Source organism: Lepisma saccharinum, chromosome 6 (genome assembly GCF_977018435.1).
Source record: "Lepisma saccharinum chromosome 6, izLepSacc3.1, whole genome shotgun sequence".
In the NCBI taxonomy this organism is placed as follows: Eukaryota; Metazoa; Arthropoda; class Insecta; order Zygentoma; family Lepismatidae; genus Lepisma; species Lepisma saccharinum.
In genome coordinates this window covers 94,021,071-94,027,888 of record NC_139234.1, presented here as the reverse complement: position 1 = coordinate 94,027,888, position 6,818 = coordinate 94,021,071, and positions in this window count along the sequence as shown.

Sequence of the window (6,818 nt, the reverse complement as noted above, 5' to 3'; positions counted from 1 at the left end):
CGTTTGTACAGTGTCTCTCAAAAGTTTAAGACAACGACATTTTAAACTAGGCAACCCAATTTACACAAGACGTTGGTGGGTTGCGTGTAGAGTTAGGCTCAATTTCAGGGTTGCCACATGCACAATAGATATTTGTGAAATACGCGAAAGAAATGAAAATAAGTATTATTGTATAAAATTATTTAAAATATCAATATTATATCGCAAATGACGAAATTATTTCTAAAAGAAAGAAACTACGTTTTCTAGTATTTCTTCGCTGATGATCCTAAGAAAGGATAAGAGGTTAGAGGAAACGAAAGGTAACAAAGTAGAGGAGAAAGAGAAAGCGAAAGGAGAAGAGGGAAAGTAGAGGAGAGAATAAAGATAGGATAGACGAGGAGAATAGAAGTAGTGAGAAGAGATGAGAAAAATGGAGCAAAGAAGAGAGGTGGAAACCGAGAGGAGGGAAGGAGACGAGAAGAGGGTAGTGGAGAGTAGAGTAAAAGAGAGTAAAAGGGAAGAATGAAAAGAAGAGGTGAAGAGTGCAGTGGAGTCGGAATTCTAAGACAAGAAAGGAGATAAGAGGAGTGGAGAAGAGTGGGATGGAGACAAGATGCGAGAAAAATAGAGAAGGTGATATGAGATAAAAGCAGAGGAGAAGGAGAGGAGTGAAGAATATGAAGGATAAGAGAAAATAGAAGAGAATGGAAACGAGAGGAGAGAAGAGGAATTTGGAGAAAATATCGTTTGGCGTCAAGAATTGATGCATTGATCAAATTATCGACATGAGGCACTCAATAACGTTTTGAAATATATTGGAGAATGTATTAGATAGGTGTCATATGCCTTTTGGCTGATTTCAGAGCAAGATGAAATCTCTCACGTAAGATCATTGCTTTTACCTGCGATTATACCACTAAAAACATGAATATAATTTTTATACTTATAAGAATTATCCAATTTTTCTCGACTTCCCGGTTCGTTGAAATGAAGAGGTTGTAATTTAATATTTCCCCTCCTCCCCATCGTTAATTCCAAACTGAATCATTCCGTTTCAAACTGCGTGGCCAATGAACACTATGGGATATGTCTAAAACTTACGAAAATTTTACGATCGATGCACTATTGCCAAACTTACCTCTAATCAAATCAGTCCACATTCCACATGTTCGTGTGATCGTGATTGTCACTGTCACTATCGTCTTCTTCGTCATCCTAGACGCATTCCATGCTCTCCAAGTATAAAATCAACAGTGTGGCAACGCAGTAGACAGCGTTACTAATTGCGAACGTCAATTGTTCATGTCAACAAATATGGCTGCCATACTTGTATACGGAGAGAATTGAAAAGCTTATTTTACAACTTCTACATGTTAATGAACAATTTCTTCACCTCACCCCAACATGTTGACCTGAGATAACTCATCGCGACTAATTATTTCGTGAGTATAAGACGTAGCATAGAAATTACAGATGGGTCCGGTATTGTAAATTCTTTACACGTTGCCTTGTAATCAAGGGGTTTCGGATTCGATTCCCGGTGGAGTAACATATTGGTTTGGATCCCACTTTAAACTGTAGGTCCAGTCCCGATTAGCCTTACTGTGCATAAAGTGGACTTAAAACACTAAATCAATCAATCAATAGCAGCTATCTTCGAGAAATAATTTGATGTGATCATGAAAAACGAGAATATTAGTAGTTGTGAAAATACGAGTTATTTCTTCTAACTTATTATTGTTATTAGATATTATGAATGGGAATGGAAAATATCTAGAGGCTTGAACATTGCAGGAAGATGCTCGCTTCCTGTGATACTGTAAGAGACGAAATGCTTGTTTACTGACGCAAGTCTCGTGTCCAGAACAGTCTTATGAAATGTATTTGCTGTTGCGTAAGGTAACTCGAAATAATTACACCGTTTGCAAAAACGTTTGCTTGATTGATTGATTTGGTGTTTTAAGTCCACTTTGGTGCTAATCTGGACTGGACCTACAGTTTAAAGTGGGATCCGAACCACTATGTGCCTCCACCGGGTATCGAACCCGGGACCCCTTGATTACAAGGCGACGACGTTACCACTGCGCCATCGGGGAGGCCCTGGAAAACAAAAACGTTTGCGAACTGCCAAATGCGAGAAATGAGAAACCTAGACAGGCGAAACATTTTATTCATGAAATCACATCACATTTGACAGTGTTTGACATTAAGGTAGAGCAACAGTGGTTCCGCTCTTTCTAATTTCTTTTAAATTCTTACACATTCCTTTAATTTTGTGAAAAATAAATAAAAATATTGCTTGCATTTCTGGCATTGGCGTAGACCAGGCACGTATCCAGGATTTCTTTGAGGAAGGGATCAGACCCAAAATTTTATATATATATATACAGAGAGAGAGAGAGAGAGAGAGAGAGAGGAAGATTACAAAACAGTTCAAATTGTGCGAGCGCCATTGATAATTCATTATAATTCTATGTTTAGAAAACGACGGGAGAACATTGGTAGAATTTCCTTTCTTGCTCTTTTGAGAGAATATATACTTCTACAATAGCAATCGCGTTCGGAAACTGTGAAAAAAATGACTGTTTTCAAAGGCAGACATGCTTGGTAGCGTAGCTTGCTTGCGTTCAAAGTGACTCACGCTATATTCAAGGCCGCTTCTTATCGCAAAACACTGTGTGTCGATGCACAACGTCTGCACCCAGCAAGTTACAAGTAACCAGAGTCGAATTTTAAAGAGAATCTGAAGAATGATAAATTTCATCAGATGCGGCTAGGTGGGCACTAGCTCAACATGCATAAGTTTAAGTCATAATTTCTGACAAACAAAAAGCTTATTAAATAAGTATTCGAATAGTAATACGTGCTTTATCCTCTAACATGTAAAATACATATTGGGATTACAGTGTAGTAGTGGCAACAGAACCATGAAAAACAAAATAAAACTGAATAGTTGCTTTGTTAGAGGTAAATATTTAAAAAAATATTTTTCTTTATTCCCTTGTTTTTCTCATTTAATAATAATAATAATAATAATGACCCATGCTCGACAGTGCTCGAAGTGCCTTGGTCTATCTCCCAACTGCCAGCCTCCCTCCCACAATCCTACCTAGAGATGTGGAGTTCTACAACCGGTAATGGGGTGACGTGGGATCAGCACGTCGAACCCCAGACGTTATAGGAGATTTCCTAGACCGGGTTACGCTACTCACTCGAAGCTCCCCAATTTCCTCACGATGGTGGGTTGCTACCGGTCCTATACCCAGGCCGAGAACTTAAAGACTGAACACAGGCGGACTCGAACCCATGACTTTCCGCAGTCGGAGTCCAAAGCACAGCGCCTTAGACCGCACAGTCAAGGAGGAGGACTTTTCTTATTTAACTTTTGGCTAATCGCGACAATGAGGATGAATAATGAATAGAAAAAAATAAAGAAGGTCACGCACAAAGAAGAGGACGGATTTTCAAACCTGTTAGATTACGAATTTGAATTTCAATTGGAATTTAAATTTTGGGTGCGTCATCACTAAGGCTATTTTGCACCCGTCACATTATACGGGGTCCATCCCCTTATCGTTACACATAACAACTCTAACGTTGCATAACTAAAATCATAAAATATTCTGACTTTCGTTAAAAGCTGAGGCTGTAATGGAGCACTCAGCACAAATAAGGACAAAACACAGGACAACACAAACAAAATTATACTGGCCATGGAGCCAGTCGCCAGAGCCTCGTTAGTCTGCAGTCCATGGTGTACTACGTGGAAGTGAGGTTGACCATTGGGTGCACTAGGTGGAAGGAGCACCCCTTACACCCCTCTTAGATTACGAGTTCAAGCTCTAAAGATGAGGATTTCTACCTTAGACCTCAATTTCAAAATTATGAATAAAATGCCTCTTTACACTAAACTTCTCATCCAGGACAAAATAGTTTGTAACTGTGAAACTACCCCTGAATGCAAATTGACATTTTTTCATGTGAGTAAGAATGAAATGTGTGGCATACAGAGATACTTTTTGCGAAAACAATTAATTGTGTCCTGTCCCAGCATCTCTGGAGCAAAGCCACGCATAGCAGAAGAGAAGGGGGGAAAGGGGGATCGACTGGACAGAGCGAAACAGTGCACGCTGCTGGGAAGGCTGGTAACTGCAGTGGCTTTCCTCCCTCCACGCAATACCGTTCCTCTCACGTGTTCATCGCTGCTCAGATACTTGTTTTCGTTCACCTGCTCCAGAGATAAGTGGGACAGAGTGTAGTTCGCATACATGTAGCAAGCAAGTCAAGAAACTTATCTCAGAATGAAAATTCCACGGAGTTTTAAAACGTTTGCTTCAGCAATAAATGACTGGAAACGGATCACATATAATTCCCTTGCAAAAATCTAGTAGTCTAAAATTCAATTGAAGACTTGAAAGTATCTGTTTACTAGATTCCAAGTTATAAGGAACTATTTTGTAGGTGTTCATGTAACCGTTATAAAATTACAAATAAATTATTCACAAGCTTAGATACACTAATACGCAGAAAGATATTCAGAGTTAAATTTCAAATGCATGTGTATAAAGCAATTCTAGAAGTACAGAGCTATATCAGAGTATTGAACTTTTCTTTTGCAGGATAACGTTTACAATATTGAGGCGAGACAATGATTAAGAATTGTTGCTCCAAGAGAAACGAAGGGCGTAGTGTATTGGTTAGAGTTCTTGAAAGCATTGATTACGGTCCCAGGTTCGATCCTCCATACTAGGTGTTCTTCCTTTTTTAAAAAAGAAAACATATTTCCCCTTCTATTAAACAAGAACATGGTAACATTATTTTTAATAGCAGTGTAAAGTGGCTACATTGTTCTGCATCTGGAATTTATATATAAAAAAAAACAAATAAATGAATTGCCATACGTTCAAAGGGATATTTTCATGTATAAGATCATGAGTTATGATACTCTAACGATAATTCTGTACTGCTTTAAAGACATTGACAAATATTAATGAAATAACTCTTTATATTTGTGGCAATTCGTGATATACTAATTTTACCCCTTTTCCCATTAGAGATTAATGCAAGGATACCTCCGCGAATATCGAATGAAAAGTTTTCAACATGTGCAATTCTCCGTTAAATATTTTCGCCTATTCGTTCTACCTTCGTTTTCTTTGTTACAAACAAGTATTCTTTGCACATTACATGTTTGAGGAGAGTTGCATCTACATTTCACATTGGTCACCTCCTTCTACCTGTTTTCGGGAGCGAAAGCTTGTGGGGTAGTGGTTATCGTTAAGGATTGTCAACCTGATGGTCGTAGGTTCAAACCCCTCCGGTTGGAGAAAATTTTAGTAAGTTTTAGACATATCCCATAGTGTTCATTGGCCACGCAGTTTGAAACGGAATGATTCAGTTTGGAATTAACGATGGGGAGGAGGGGAAATATGAAATTACAACCTCTTCATTTCAACGAACCGGGAAGTCGAGAAAAATTGGATAATTCTTATAAGTATAAAAATTACATTCATGTTTTTAGTGGTATAATCGCAGGTAAAAGCAATGATATTACGTGAGAGATTTCATCTTGCTCTGAACTCAGCCAAAAGGCATATGTCACCGATATGACACATTCTCCAATATATTTCAAAACGTTATTGAGTGTTTCATGTCGATAATTTGATCAATGCATCAATTCTTGATGCCAAGACGATATTTTCTCCAAATTCCTCTTCTCTCCTCTCGTTTCCATTCTCTTCTATTTTCTCTTATCATTCATATTCTTCACTCCTCTCCTTCTCCTCTGCTTTTATCTCATATCACCTTCTCTATTTTTCTCGCATCTTGTCTCCATCCCACTCTACTCCACTCCTCTTATCTCCTTTCTTGTCTTAGAATTCCGACTCCACTGCACTCTTCTCCTCTTCTTTTCATTCTTCCCTTTTATTCTCTTTTACTCTACTCTCCACTTCCCTCTTCTCGTCTCCTTCCCTCCTCTCGGTTTCCTCCTCTCTTCTTTGCTCCATTTTCCTCATCTCTTCTCACTACTTCTATTCTCCTCGTCTATCCTATCTTTATTCTCTCCTCTACTTTTCCTCTTCTCCTTTCGCTTTCTCTTTCTCCTCTACTTTGTTACCTTTCGTTTCCTCTAACCTCTTATCCTTTCCTTAGGCTCATCAGCGATGAAATACTAGAAAACGTAGTTTCTTTCTTTTAGAAATAATTTCGTCATTTGCGATATAATATTGATATTTTTAATAATTTTATACCATAATACTTATTTTCATTTCTTTCGCGTATTTCACAAATATCTATTGTGCATGTGGCAACCCTGAAATTGAGCCTAACTCTACACTCAACCCACCAACATCTTGTGTAAATTGGGTTGCCTAGTTTAAAATGTCGTTGTCCTAAAACTTTTGAGAGACACTGTACAGGTCTCAACAGGTCTGTTGATAGTCATTCAAAGTAAGTGTTCTCAAAATACGCGTAACATTTAATTTAATGTCCGCGACGTCGTCAAATCTTCGCCCTTTCATAGCCATCTGAAGCTTGGGAAAAAGGAAAAAAATCAGCAGGTGATAAGTCCAGAGAATATGAAGGGTACTCGATCACTGTCACTGAATGCTTAGCAAGGTATTGTTGTACAGACAATGCGGTATGAGGCCGAGCATTATCGTGTAACAGAAACCGTTGACCAGAATCACAGAGGTCCTTCCTAACCCGCTTCACCCTGTTTCTGAGTCGACCAAGCATTTTCGTGTAATACCACTGATTGATTGTTTAGTTTTCAGGGACAAATTCATGCTGGATCAGTACTTGGGAATCAAAAAATGCGATCAGCAGCACCTTCG